Source organism: Pteropus vampyrus, unplaced genomic scaffold (genome assembly GCF_000151845.1).
Source record: "Pteropus vampyrus isolate Shadow unplaced genomic scaffold, Pvam_2.0 Scaffold165, whole genome shotgun sequence".
In the NCBI taxonomy this organism is placed as follows: domain Eukaryota; kingdom Metazoa; phylum Chordata; class Mammalia; order Chiroptera; family Pteropodidae; genus Pteropus; species Pteropus vampyrus.
Genome location: NW_011888946.1, coordinates 785,139 through 801,355, shown reverse-complemented (window position 1 = coordinate 801,355; position 16,217 = coordinate 785,139).

The following is a 16,217-nucleotide window of genomic DNA, read 5'->3' as shown; positions in this document are numbered from 1 at the left end:
TATAGCCTTCAGTCTGAACTCTGGCTCTGCGACTCACTAGCTCCAAGGCCTGGCACAAAATTACTAAATTTGTGACTTCTCCAAGGCTGAGATCACTGCTTCATAAAAATCAAATCCATAGGTAATTGAGATACACTAGTAACATGTTCATTGTAGGGTAGGCCCATGGCTTGTGCTCAGGAAGTGTTAAATGCAGTTGGTACTACTTGCTCTTCACTTTCACTTTCTTTCAGGTGCCCCAAAGACACTGGTCTCCTCCTGTAGCTGCCATCATTCCAGAACCTGAGACCTGATTACCTGGAGATGGATGAGGTGGATTCAGAGCAGGCTTCAAATCCCAGCTAAGTCCATTTTTACTGACAGCATGGACTTGGGCAAGTGGTTTCAGTTTCCTCTTTTGTAAATGGAGACAACGACAATATTAAAAACCACCATATCGTAGGGTTTGTTGCAAGGATTAGAAATGATGTTGCAAGGTACCCAGCACAGCACAGAAGAGGCACTGAGCCCATGGAAGTTATTTTGAAGCGGAGGACAGGAGTGGCTGGTAGTGTTGTGGAGTGGCTCTTATTCCCAGCTCCCGCTCTTCCAGTGTAGTGGGCAGCTGAGCTATTGAACGCCAGTTGCTAAGTCTTGTCCTCTTTTAGCCTCCTGTGGAACAGAAAGCACCTGGATTAAGATGCTCATTATAATTATCATACTATTATTCGTAACGATGCTCAGTAAAACAATTTCGGGGTAGGTCATCAGTCAAGAAAACTTGGCTGAGCTAAACAACAAGTACAATAGCAACCCCACTTTTTGAGCACCCCGTGTGTGCCAGATATTGTCCTCGGCACTGAGGCTCCAGACACAAACAAGGCAGATGAGGCCCCAGTTCTCATAGCACCCATACTCCAGTGGACTGTAAACAAATAAGCACAGAGAATTAAAACCATGTTTGTGGGATGCTGCCTAAGTGAGATGGATATGAAGGTAAATTGGGGAGCTCAGGTAGTTGGTTTAGGGTTTGAATATGTTATTTTCATACTGAAGGTATTCTAGTCTCCAGTTTTTTGAAAGGCTGAGGACTTGACACATTTTCATCTAATGAGGAGGGAGGGAGAGGTCAAGTGAGAGATCCAAACACTAGTTTAAGCCCTGTCTCCACTGTTCACTGGGGCCTGTTCTCTCAATCAACATGGTAGCAGTTGGGCTGGAAGATTGCTAATTATCAAGGTCCTGACACTCTGGAATCCCACTGCTCAAATTGGCATTAACCATGATATCAATGTGATGACATTGCAGAATTAACCATAATATCATTTTTATGTCTTTGCGGACTTTTATTTTTTTACTTTCTCTCTTGCCGAGAGCCATGTGCAGCTCCATGTATTATGGAGTCAGGTTTTTAGTATCCTGGATGTGAAAGGTCACATTTTTGGCAAGATGTGGATAAGCAAAACCCCATGTGTGTCTATAAAACTAAATAGTAATTCCAAAGTATCTCTTAGTATGAGCCCAGGATGTTTCCCAGATTTTAAACGTATAATTTTAAATTCATGATTCTTTTGAGAAATGCAGGAAAGTAAAATAAATCTTCTCTTTTATACACATGTGTCTCAAGGAAAACAGAGTTTTATGTAAATAGCCGCAGACGGTGATGTAACAGTATTATAATAGCCTGTATAAATTTTGAAGTCCTCCATGTGGGCTCTGAGCACAGGCTCTGTCTGAGTCTTTGCAAATTCTGTTCCTTTTCCTTAGAGTACACTCTTCCTCCCTACTTGCACCTAATTCACCTGAAAATTTTTTAATTTTCCTTTAGTTACAACTGAGACATCCCTTTCTCTAGGAAAAGATCTTTCTGTGATCATCCCAAGGCGGGGTTAGTTGTGCCTCCTCCGTGTGCTGCCTTACCAACTTGAACTTTTATCAAATGATTTAAATAATCTTTACCTCACATGCACAGAATTGGTTGAAAAATAATCTTCAGTTGTGTAATGCACTGTCATCACTGTTCTATTTTTGGCCCTGTTTTATAATCAGTATTTTATTTTATCTGTGTATTTATTTATAACATACTGCCCAGTAGAGACGAAATGGAAGTCCATATGTAGCTTTATATTTTCTAGTAGCCCTATTTAGAAAAATATAGAGTAACAGGTGAAATTAATTTTAATAGTATATTTATTTAACCCAATATATCCAAAAGATTATCACTTCAACATAGAATCAATATAAAAATTAATGATATTTACATTCATTTTTTCCATATGAAGCCTTCAAAACCTGGTATGTATTTTACATTTAAAGCATATCTTAGTTTAGTCTCATCACATTTCAAGTGATCAATAGTCATATGTGGCCAGTGGCTACCATATTGGACAGTATAGATTTATAATATAACAACTTCCATGTACATAAGGTTAGAGTATTTTTATAATAACATTAAGACGTTATCTGCCTTTTTTACTATGTTGACATTTGCACAAATTACAAAAGTAATAGTGTGTAAAACTACTGGCGTCCTAACCACAAATCGAGGTAGTGGCCCCATACCAGACTAATAGTCATTGTAATCTTCAATACTAGGCACTTTAGGTTTAAAAAAAAAAATGCAAGTTTTACTAAAAATTTGATTGACTAAGCAGTAAAATTCATTAATTTTGTTAAATTTTGACTTTTGAATTCTCACATTTTAAGTATTCTGTGTGATAAAGGGGGGAACATACACACTGAAGCACAATTGTTGTCCCAGAAAAGCACCAGTGCAATTGTTTGAGCTGTGAGCTGAACTGGTGGTTTTTTTCATGTAATATCATTTTTACCTGAAAGAACAACTGACAGACTATGGTTATTCGGAGTTGAGAATTTAGTGGACATTTCTCAAAATAAAGTAAACCTGTCACTTAAAATAATTGACAATATTTCTTGCCAATAATAAAAATTGTGGCCTTAAAGTAAAAACTCAAATTTAAAAAAATTCGTATCCACCAATTTCACAAATTCTCAATATCTAAACACTTTTCTGAAGAGCTCAGAGGTGATATTAATAAATGCATTTTTTTTAGTTATTATATAAAGAAGTGGCAACATTTGGAAGATATGTAACTTAGGGAGCCAATATTTTCCAAATAACCAATGTATGATGCTTACAATATCACGCATGGGTCAAAGATCCATTCAAAGTACATGATAAACCAGTAGATTTTAACATAACAGAGAACAAAATGTTCATTGATATGGTTTCAGATTTGACACTGCAACTAACCTTTTAGAAATTATCACTTATTGAGTTTTGGTATAGTATCAAAGATTATCCACGATCATCTAAAAAGGCTACTAAAATATCTCTTCCTTTTTAAATTACATATGCACTTTTTCATATGTATTACATATGTATTTTTTTCATATACGTCAACCAAAAAACATATTGCAGTGATTGAATCTAGAATCAGATAAGAAAATCCAGCTGCTCTCTATTAAGCCAGACATTTAAGAGGTTTGCAAAAATGTAAAACAATGACATTCTGTTTACTAATTCTTTTGTTTGGGAAAATATAGTTATTTTTCATGAAACATATATTATTTGTGTTATTTTATTATAGGTTTATTATTGAAATAGATTTATTACTTTAAAATAAATTAATAAGTCAATATTTTTAATTTCTGTTTTAATTTCTAATACAGTAAACATTGACAGATATAACTAAAATAAAAGTTCTTTGAGACCCTCAATAATTTTTAAGAGTGTAAGTATTCCTGAGACCAGAATCTTAAGAACCACTAGCCTAGCACGTTTCCTAATATATATTATGTTATATTTAGCTTATATATTTAGTTTATATATTATATTTAGCTTATATACTATATATGCTAATATTTTTAAAAGATTATAGCTTTTGCAATATGTTTACTACCACCTTACAAGTGATCAAAGTTAATGTCACCAGCAATGGGACAAATCAAAATCAACATCATGTGCTTCCCGATGTGATATACTGAGAAAGACAAAACATCATTTCTATGGTATTCCTAACAAAAATGCACATCCTGAATGTAATCATAAAGTGACATCAGACAAACTCAACATCGACATTCCACCAAATATTTTGCTTATATTTGTCAAAAATGTCAATATCAAGAAAGAAAAAGAAATAGCAAGAAGTGAATGTCATCTGGGAGTTTCTTTTACTATAAAAAGTATTAATGACAATTGGAAAAACATGAATAAAGTCTGTAGAACAGAAAATAATATTGTCTTAATGTTAATTTCTTGATTTTGATCATTAATTTCTTGATTTTGATCAAAGTATAGAGGTTACATAAGAGAATGTTCTTACGAAATATATGGTAAATAGGAGAAATGTATAATTGCTTCTATGACTCTCAAATGGTTCAGAAAACAATAGGAGAGACAGGAAAGAAGAGAACAAACATAGTAAAATGTTAATATTTGGAATCTGGGAAAAGGAAATTCAGAAATTCTTCGCATAATTTGTACAATTTTTCTGTTAGTAAGAAATTATGCCAAAATAAGGAGTTAAAAAGAAAAAAAAAAGATTTACTATATGAACACGAGTGAATCTTTTTCTAGATATTTTATTCTCTTCAGCTTCTAGGTTTAGACGTTAGAAGGATTAAATGGAGGAAAAAGAAGTCTCTTAATGGTTATTATATCCTTATACTGCATTAACGATATGTGCTAAGCGCCTCTGAAATTTACCTCCCCTCTTAATTTTTCGTAAAAGGGCCTTTAGACCCCTGAAATTGAGGTTTTTATTACATTAACTTCAAATTATTTTGTTCCTATTTTGATGTGGGGGAAAGAGGATCGTTTGCCAGCCTCTAACACTGAACAAAAAGAGAATAAGAGCAATTATAAAATTACTCTTGGAAGAATCTGGAAAGGCCCTTGTGTCCTATCTTTGCTTAGCCATCAGGAGTTAGGGCAGTTGGTAGGGAATGGTTAACATAAGCTGCTCCTCAGTTCCTGGAGGCTCTTAATGGCAGGGGAAGGGGGTGGGGGGGACACTGTATCAGTGATTCTTCGTTCCACTTCTCTGGTCTGAAAATGCCTCGCTTGTGGCTTGACTGCCTTGTGGGTGAAAAAGGAGCCCAGGCCATCTAGGACTCGCTGATATGTGTGTGGCTAAGAGTCCAGCCCTATGTGTAATTAGAATCAGATCCTGGGAGTGAACGATGGTCGTTGTTTGTTTGTTTGTTTGCTTGCTTGCTTGCTTGCTTGCTTGCTTGCGTGTTTGCTTGTTTTAAAACAACACGCCTCAGTCTTATTCTTAACATTTCAATTCCGCAAAGATAGCCTCGCCCGCCTCCCTCTAGCGGTCCTGAGAAGGATCGCTGTGGTCAGAGAAGCCATTGTGTTTCTGACCGGTGGCCTCCCAGTTCAGGAAGGGGTTGTGAGCATTAGTTTCTTGTTTTAAGAGCAAAAGCCTTATAAATTAGTTATTCAGACCTGGACTAAGGGTATTAAAATTTAAAGAGGTTAAAGAAATCTCCTGAGAGCACAGCAAATTAAGGGCTAAATCAGTGGGAACATCCGTCAACTGAGCCCAGTCCAGAGCCTCTCAAAGGACAGCTTGAGGAGGAAACCACTGGCTTCCTAAACATACTGAAAATTCCCAAGCCGCACTTAGAAGAATATACAAAGCCCTTACTCCCTTATTTTGCACCCCCTGCAGAACCCTGCACACCCTGTCCGACTCATTTCCTACCATTCTCCCAGGCTCCATAGGCTTCCATCACCGGCTTTATTTTTAGTATATAGCCAGGATCATATCTGACATGAGATTGCACATCTATGTATCTGTGCATTGTCTCTTCCACATTAGAATATAAGCTCCATGAAGGATGTTTTTTCTTAATTGGTCTCTTACCTCTCACATGGTAAGTGTATTAGATTCCCACGGTTGCTGTAACAAACTGCCACAAACTTGGTGGCTTAAAACAACAGTTCTGAGAGTCAGAGTCTGAAATCAGTTTCCCCATGTTGACAGAGCCACACTTCCTCCGGGGGTTGTGGGGAGAATCAGTTCGTTGCCTCTTGCAGTTTTGGGTGGCTGCCAGCAATCCTTAGTTTGTGGCTGTATCATTCCAGTCTTCAAGGCCAATATCTTCAAATTTCTCTCTGCACCATCTTCACATCACCTTCTCCTCTGTGTGTGGGCATCAAATCTTGCTCTGCCTCTCCTTTATAAAGATAGTACTTGGGATGCTATTCAGAGCCTGCTTCAATTATCCAGGCTAATCTTGCAAATCAGGAAATTAAGGTCTCTAACAATTGACTGCCCATGGTCAGACAGGAGAAGTCTAGGGGCAGAGTTTGAACCCAGGCAGTCTGACTCCAGGGCCGTCCCACAACCCGGAGTCTGATGGGCATTGTGCTTTACAGAGTTACCCAGTGAACTATCTTTCACTAAATCCTATTCTGGACACTGAAGCGATCCAAGGGTATCTATGATCTGTCTCTGTCCTCCAGGATATATCCATTTATTTGGAAAGAAAAGGCATAAAGTATGATAGTGGTTACCCTGATGTGGAGAAGTGATTGAAAAAGAGCATGAAGGGGCTTCTGGGAGCTTGTGATGGTTTTTTTTTTTTTTTTTAATCTGGTGCTGGTTACAGGAGTGTATGAAGCAGTTTGTAATGATTCATCGCTGTACACTTGTGATTTCTGCACTTTTCTTTGTGTGTATTATATTTTGAAAAAGGCATAAAATGAAGGCATAAAGTCAGGACTCGGAAATGTAAGGGCTGCAAGAGAAGTCACAAGGCACTCTCTCCACAGCACAAGATGTCTGGGCCATTCCCTTGCCTTCTGATTAACTTCCTGACTAGTTAAGGGCTATGAAGTAGGAGGGTGAGGGACTGAGATTTTTCTAGGGCCTTTCATATCAAAATTCCCAAGATGAGCCCACCTCAAACTCAATTTGGCTTTAAAGCAAAGTTAAACAAACATTTTAAGTGATATTCTATGACATTGCTAATGAGTTAGCCCCTCCAAAAAGGAAATCTATTATCATATAAATTTAGAAAATCCTAGGCTAAACAAATTTAAATCCCTTTCTTTACTGCAGGACTTGTCAGAGCCTTTAATATATTAATGTGAACTCTAAGTGAGTAAGAGGGAGATATATTTTGCATTTTTTCCAAACTTATTCTACTATGGAATAGTTTTTTTTTTTCTTAACACTTTCATAATTACTGTTCTAAGGAACAAATTTTGTGAAATGATGTTTTAGAATTCTAAAGTACAGATCCAGTTCACTCAAAAATCATAGAGCATTCTCTGAGGCCTCTCTAGATTACTCTCACTGTCCCTCAACAAGCGAGGGGAATTGGTTCAAAAGACCAAATGAATTTCCACCCTCAGAATGCTTTGGTTGAACAAAATGATTATTTACTGTGAGGATATAGGGCTTTCTCTTGGAATCCAAGAGTGGGTTCCTCTAGGCCTCAAGGACAAGTTGGAGCTGGACTCCTTCTCCATCAGTGCTCCTCAGTGGCCCTTCCATTATTACATCTCTCTGCAGACCTGCATTTTGGTTCTTAGTCAGCAAGATCAAAAATATGGTGACCAACAGTTCCTGAGTTTGCATGTCATTGTTCAGTCATCTGGAGAGAGTCTCAACTGACTCAATCTCAAATTCCTGAGAAAAGATTTTGGTCAGGCTACCAGCCACTGTTAGTTCACACAGTATGTCAATCACACTATGACCATGCGGATGGAGGGATGTATATGGACATCTGCATATGGGAGGGGAGCTAGACAGACCGTCTAATAGACAGCTGTTCAAGTCCAAGGATTCATTGTGTGTAGAGCCGCTTTTTAAAGCATCTTCTTGCCTTCTGTGTAAATAAAGAAATGCAATTTTTTATTTGATGATTCAGGAACTTTCAATTTTTCAAAATCACGATCCAGAACACCAGCTTTCATCTCCTGGCCTGTAGATGTGTCATATAGAGGGGACACTGCCTACTGTGCTAGCCAGATCTGAAAATCATTTTACCCAAGTAACATAAGAGGAACTTGCAGTTTTAAAAAATGATGTTTCTTTCCCCTAAAATTTGAGTCTGAAGGGAAATTTAGTTAATTAACAATATTTGTTTGTGGAAACTGGTTGTTTGAAGCTTCACTGAGCAGGGTTTCCGTTGTTTTCAGCTATTACATCCTCCATATTTAATGCCATCGTTTTGAAAATGGATTTACTTCAGACGTATTTTTCTCTTGCTTTGGAGATTTTGCACACTGGCGCAAATGGGTTTTTATTTTCCATTTTAATTTATACAGTATAAATACAATGTTGGACTTCTTTGGAGTTAACAGTTTCACTGTGCAGATGTTTCTTGAAAGCCTTTTCAATTGTGTTGGTTTTTTAAAAATTATTTTTTATTAGCCTGGCTGCCTGCCAGAACAACAACAAAAACTATTCATTTTTGCATAAAATTGTAAGATTTTTTTCCTCTGTTCTTTCCCCACCCCCACCCTCCACCCCCCGCCAGCTACACGATTATTAGGATTAAAGATGCCATAGTGACATCTTGTGGTCAACCATGAGATACACAGCAAAAAGTGGTCACACTAGGATGACGGAAGTGATCCAGTTCATTCTCCCACAAGTATTTCTTGATTTACTTTATTTGCTTTTTATTTATCATTTGGCTCAAATCATTTTAGATTTCCAGGCTGTTTTTCCTTACAGAAAATATTTAACTTTGCCCCTAGAGAAAGGATAAACACACTATGTTCTGGAAACAGAAGGAAGGAAATAACTCTTGCTTTTGGCTTTTTGTTGGATCCCTCTTAAAAACAGAGTTGCGCAAGTTACTCAGCAACAACTGTAAAAAATATTCTATTTTTTTCTCTGAAAAAGGAATAACAAACAATTATTCTAAACAGCTTTCATTCATTACTCTAATTTCAGAAACTGATGGTTCATTTACTTCACTTGTTTAGTATTTAAATGAAAATATATAAATAATAACTCCCCAACCTTTATTCCCTCTCTCTAACTACTGTGAGTGGAGATAAAATCTGTTTGCATAATCCTTAACTTTTAAAAGGAAAATGTACCAAATATTATGCAGCAATACAAAATTAGTCTTACCAGAACTTTTGGAAAACGTAGAAGATGTAATGTAGTGTTAAAAGAGCAAGACAGCAAATCATACATAAGGTATGATGCTCTGTACCTATCATTGTGAGTATTTGTATGGGTGTAGATGTCTACACAAGTGTGGATGTAAATGTCCATATTGAGGTCCATGTTGAGGAGGGGATGGGCAACGAAATAAGCCCAGAAGGAAAATTTTCTGTTTTATGGCATTACATCTAATATTTATTATGTTTTCCTCAATTTTCTATTTTTTTCTTAAATGAGCATATATTAAAATCATAATCAGGAAAATTACTCAGCACTTTTTTTTTTCCTAAGGATCAAGAGTCTATTTGTTTATATGTAAAACAGCTTCATTTCAGGATGACAGGGAAACATGAAAAAAATTCCTGCAAAGTGAGATGCATAGCAATGCATTGAGATGAGGGAATCACAGACCAAGAGCAAAGTCACTCAGAAAGAGCTGAAATGCTTGGAATTCCAGAAACATAAAGGCCTGTCGTGTCTCTTAAATGCCTTCTCTGTGGATCTGCGGAAATGGGGTCTCTCTTTGGTGTATGGAGCCATTCTCTGCAGGAGAGGTTTGCCAAGGCCTCCAGAGAAACTGTGAAGTAGTTCTAGTTTGTATGCCAGGTGCTCTGCTAGAATCTTGACATATATTCATTCTAATATTGACAATTCTGCAAGATATTACTAAAGGTGAGGAAAGTGAGAGTTGGAGAAATCAAGTGCTCCATATTACATAACTGACAGGGCTGGGATTTAAACCCGGTTCTATAGGGCTCATGCTCTTGGTACTAAATACCTGCTTCTCACTGCCTTTTCAGCAGATAAAATAGTCCACACACACACACCTTTAGTGTCCTAGATCTACAGAAATCATAAGGCCAAATTCCTTGAAGAATCATTAAAATATATCCTTAGAAAACTTCCTAGCAGGTGCCCCTCAAATTCCGTGTACCACATGGAGCTGAGGTCTCAGATATTCACAGATATATGGTGGCCTTCTCCCAGTTTGGGTGGCAAGAGAGAACTGTTTAGGATCCAAAATCATATCTTTAACTATTCACCTTTTTAAGCTAGATCTTTCCTCCTGAGTTCCAAATAATAATAAAAATAACTGAGATTTGCTGTAGATCAGACACTTTAAATGTTCACAGCAATCCTAGATATGAAGATTATTATTATCCTTATTTTTAAAATGAGGAAACAGAGGCTCAGAGTGGTTAAATGTTTGTCCAGGATCACACGAGCTAAAAAGTAGAAAGGCTGAAATCCCACCACAGATTGACCCAATGCCAAAGTTATTTTTCTTTCTACATATCAAGCAACTTCCAGTCCTCTGTACACCGTTCTTCAACACCCATTTAGAGCTTCCTCTTTATTTGTTTCTCTTTCTAGTCCTCCTCCTAAGAGTATTGAGCCTTCTACATTCCTTTGGCTTCAGTGTCTACAAAATCCAGTGGTTCTTAGTACTAGTCCTAGATGCACATTGGACTCTTGAGGAGATAAAAACATACCTCTGATCAGAACTCACACCTAGAGACTTTGTTTTAATTGGTCTGGGATTGGGTCTCAGAATCAGTATTTTTAACTCCTTACCTCCACTTCAGGTGTATTTTATTCAACTATGTATCCCCAGTGCCTGGCAGGCATTCACTAAATATTTGTTGAAGGAATAAATACATGAACAAACTTTAGGATCAGGTAGAAGCCAAAATTATTTTTGACAATAAAATGAGTAGTTTTGAAAGACCTAGGCTCAGTAGAAGCTCGAAATAAATGCAGAGTCATTTTGCTCTTCTTCTGGGACGCTGGAGAAGAAAGCTGCATCCCTGTAACTGAGTCCAGAGCCCACACAATGAAAAACTATAAATAGCCACCATGAATCACATGAGGGTTATGTAATGTAGGGTTCACAGAACACGGCTGCCTTTATCACTCAGGCTTAAGTTGCACTGAAATGGAAACTTAGCTGATGCCCTATGTATTAGTTTCTCCAAAAGATGAAAGCCTACCGGCATTCGCCCAGATCGTCTATTGGCCCCTGTTTGAGACAGGTTGCTGGGCCTTCCTTGCTAAGGAATCCTTGCTGTCTTTCCAAATAACAAGTAGGCGATTTCAGCAGAAGAATTCTTTTTATTTGTAAAGATAAGACCAGAATTTTCCCTGATCAAGTGAAAAGGCAGTGTTTGTCAGCTTTTTGGGCACTTGAGAACACTGGATCACAGGCTCCAGCGAGGAAAGAGATATGCTGCACTTGGGTGTGTGTGTGGTTCCAGAATGGTCACCCCATCTGTTCCTCCAGTAGAGATTTGCCGATCATCTGAAAATATTTTATGAAATACTCAAATCTACTCTGTGACATTTAACTCTATTAGAAGAGGTTGTCACTGTCTATAAAATGATGGGTGCCCACACCCCCTAGGAACAGGATCCCAGAGCTACCTCTGAATACAGAGTTTTCGCTGGTTGGCAAAGGGAGACACTGGATATATTTTTCCATGAGCCAAACAGTAAGTACACAGTGGCAGAGATTAGTACCCATATCCTCTTTCTTTTTTAAGGCACAACTAGCCCTCATTTCTCTACCTCGCTTTCAGCTAGGCATGGCCATATGACTGTTCTAACCAACGGAATGTGAAGAAAAGTGAGGTGTGCCACACCCAGACCTCGACATGCACATTCCTCCATGTTTCTATTTGCCTCCAAATGGCTAGAATAGAGGTCCCTCCTAGGGCAATTCTGGAAGACGCCAGTCTAAGTCCCTGAATGATTGCCTTCAGGTGAGCCATCCTGCCATCCTTTACATTACACAGTGCTGTCATTATAGTAAGAAATAAATTTCTATTGTATTTGAGCCATTACATATTATAGAGTCTGTCTCTTATAGCAGTTAGCCTTCCCTATTTAATTATAGATGTCATTCACATGTCACTACACTTTAGCATCAAGGACAGGAATCCTTCATTTGGAAAAAGAGATGCCCCAGAATGGCCAACCCAAAAACCATTTTGTCAGCCTGCCTTTGCCCCCAGGAGGCCCTGGGAGTTGATAAGCTCAGAATTCTTATCCGAAGCCAGGTTTGGATGTTTGTCAGGATCACCTGGTTTATCTCTAACATAGATGAGCAATTTTTTCCAAATTCCATCTCAAAACACAGATATGCCATGAAAAGACTTTAGTAAAGTCCTGAACTGGAGGAAAAGGATACCTCAAGTAAAATTCACATTATACTACAGACAGTTTTCTGAAACTGTTGGACAAAATTGAAACTTTTATCAAACTGAACATATGTCAAGAACATAAAAAAGAATAGGTCTTTAAAGATCTTTTTGCAATTCAAATAATCACAATCCACATTCTCCACCTAATGACTTTTTCAGTTATCGTAGCCTAGTAATTCTTTTAGTGAAACACAACCTATATTTTGCAGAAACTATCAATAATTTCAATGATATCACCAACACGCAAGTAGAGGCAGAATGGAGAAAGAGGAAAAAAAGAACACTTAGATAAAAGTGAAAAATAACCTTCAATCCAGAAATCCACTGTGGTACAGCAGAAAGGGTTTCTGGGCAAGAAAGTAGGCAAAGAGTGTTTGATGCACAGACACCAAACAAGTTAATGAGAAGAGCTTCCACTTTTTGTAGACTGCTCTGTGATCGACAAATGGGAGATCCTGTTAGACACCTATTACCAACTGTGTCTGGCAATAGAAGAGATGGGAACTCAGGACCCCAAATGATGCTCCCCCAACTCCAGCTAGAATGAGGTGCAAGGAATGACGGGGGCTGATAACATATGATGCTTCTTTGGGGAAACAGGTGAAAAGTAATTCTGGAGAAGAGCACCAACAACAAATAAACATAAAATGGATTCCCCAAGTATAAGGGAAAACAATGAGCTCTTAAAACTCAGGATCTTGACAGGAAGGCAGAACTTATTCAGCTAAGAAATCTATCCTTCCTCTGTTTTAGAGAAGATTTGGCAGTCTGTAGGACCTGACTTGCATTTTACTACTCTAGAAACCTCTCCTCAGCCATCAGGCCAAATCTGAACCCAGTGACTTTGGAAAGCTTCTCAAATTAGCCTTTCAGCAGAGTTTTCTATACTGTTAAGAGAAAAGAAGCAGTGTAGCTGTGCGTTTAGAACAGCAACGCCCAAATTCTTGATTACCTACCTCATCAATAAAACACTATTGAGCACATAACATACGTGTTATGAAACTTATTGTTTCATAAAGTATGTATGTGCACTAATATATATAATAATAACATATATATCACCTAAACATATTCTCAATATAAGAAATGTTATAAAGATATGTAAAAATATTTTCTTCCTGCACCCCATATGGGTTGTTTTGTATATTCCAAGTTGGATACCATTGCCTTCAATCTTGGTCCTAGAATAAAAACCTTACCTTCACAAGAGTGATTGTGGTAGAGATCTTCTGGTCAAGATGGAGAAGTAGGTAAACACTGCGCTCATCTCCTCCCACAACCACATCAAAATTACAACTAAGCCACAGAACAACCATCATTGACTATCACCTGAAGTCTAGCTGAACAGAAGTCCTATAACTAAGGACATACATAAGAACCCATGTTGAGACTGGTAGGAGGAGTAGAGACACAAAATGAGCTGGTCCCACACCCATGTGTGATGGTTAAAATTCAGAAGGGATATCATGGCTGCAGAGGTCCCCCTTGAGAAGCAAGGGGTCTCAGACCCACACCAGGCTCCCCAGCCCACGGTTATAGTGCTGGGAAGATAAGTCTCCGTAACTTCTGGCTGTGAAAACCAATGAAAATTATGGCTGAGTGAAGTGGAGGGCTGCTGGAGTCTCAGGTGTTATTTTTAAGAGGCCTGCTCATGGACTTATTCACTGATGGACTCACTCCCTCAGAGCTCCAGCACTGGGGCAGTAGCTCGAGAAACTCCAAGGACATAAAGGGAGGAACCGAATTATCTGGCTTCAGGGAGAGGGTTGGAGGGACAGCTTTCTCTTAGACAGAAGTGCTTAGGAGGAAAGAAGAGGGGAGTGAAAGGTAGGAACCCAGATGATGAGGACAAGAAAAAAGCAAGACTGTGTACTTTTTATCATATTGTTTGAATTTTTAAATACTATATGCAAGTAATAACTATTCCAAAATACAAATATTACAAGAGCTCCCAACCTTTGTTCTGGGGAGTCAATTGTCATGGCGGGTTTGTGCTAGAGGCTGCCATGGCCAGTGGAGAGATAAATGTGCCAGCCTGTGAAGCTAGGGAAGTGCCAGGCTGGTCCTAAGATCATTTTCCTCAGCCTGCTATGTAGTCGTGCTTGGATTTATCTGCTTCTTGTGGCAGCGTGAGGCTCTGGCTGCTCACTGCTTGAGTTTTCTCTGCTCCACCCCAGCATGGCCCTTGGTTGCCAGTTGGCTACATTGCACAGAACTGGTTACCTTTTAGAGACTTACCCAGTCCAATAAACTTTCCAAACTAGGCTCAGTTTAAACTGAAAGAACATGTTCCCACTATAGGCTTGTGTTTGGTTGAATTTGAAGTATTGTTGGGCTAGAAAAGCCTGGGAGGTGCCCCCAGTGAAGCCATGCTCTCCTCATACCTCATCTCTTGAGTTCATGCATCTATTCTAATGAGAAATGTTGATGTATGGTTCCTTGACCAGCCAGCTGCAAACCACTTCTCTACGTATGTCCTAAGCAGGGGATCTGGGTTGCAGAAATTTGTCAATGCTGGTAATTGGGTCATACAATTTAGCTCACAACTGGTGTATCCAGTCCCATCAAAAAAGTTCCAGGAAGCTCAGAGAAACAATAAAGTATGTGAGAACTATATGAAAATTAGAAACTCCTGTTCATGAAAAGACATCATTGAAAAATTGCAACACAAGACAAAGAGTGGAAGAAGATATTTGCCACATATATAACCATCAAGATTTTCATGTAGAATATAAGCAACTCCTATAAATCAATAAGAACCAAACAATCAAAAAATAAGCAAACAAGCAATTCATCAGAACGGTAATCTGAATTGTCAATAATATGTAGAAAGTCCTTCAGTTCAAGAAAAAGAAACTAAAACCTCAATGAAACGTTGTTGCAGACCATCAGGAGTAGCAAAACTTAAAAAGTCTCACAATATTTAATATGGGAACTCCCGTACACTGTTAGTAGTAATATAAATTGGTATGCCTAGTTTGGAGAGTAATTAGAGTAGAATTTGCACAACCTATATATTAGGATGTAACAGGAAAACAAAAACCATTCCAAGTACTAAAATATAAGGAATTTAATCTAAGGAATTGATTATCTGGAGTTCAAAAGAGCTGAGAAGTCAAACAGTACACAGCAAGGCAACCAGGGACTAGCCACTTCAGAACCCAGTACCATTCCAGTCTACAGAGATAAGAAGAAGGGCTATAGAAGATCAGGAGTAAGTTAGGGTCTCTGGGCAAAATCTAGAATCAGGGTAGACCTGTGCAATGGGAGTTGGAGCTGCAGAAGAGACACCCTCTGAGCGAGAGAGATAAGCACTCTGACTTCTCTCTCCCCTCTCTCCCCACTCTCCTGCCAGTGCCTCCTGTTGGCTAAGCCCAGAAGCAAGCCAGGTGACACAGGAGTCTGGGAAATGCAAGCTATTTGGGTGGTCAGGTCTCTGCGGTACAAAGCAGAACGGGGGATGGACAAGAGATGGATCTGGCCCCGACCAAACAAAAAAAAACCAATCTTACACAGAAGCAAATGGAAACATATAGAATAAAATTTATAGCAGCATTGTTCGCAAAAGCAAAACATGAGAAACAAGTGTCCATAATAGGAGAAGAGATGAGTAAGTTGCAGTAGAGTCAGACAGTGGAATGCTCTCCAGCAGTAAAGGCAAGTGAACTACAGCTACATTTATCAACATGAATAAATCTCACAAAGCCAAACTAAATAAATTTCAGAATCTTTAATATTCTTCATATAAAACATAAAAAGCATGCAATATGATGATAATGAAGCTAGCCAGATAGAAATGATAGACATGTAAAATTATAAAGTTGAAAAAGTATAAAGAAATAAATCTTGTGGGGAGAAAGGAAGATGTGAT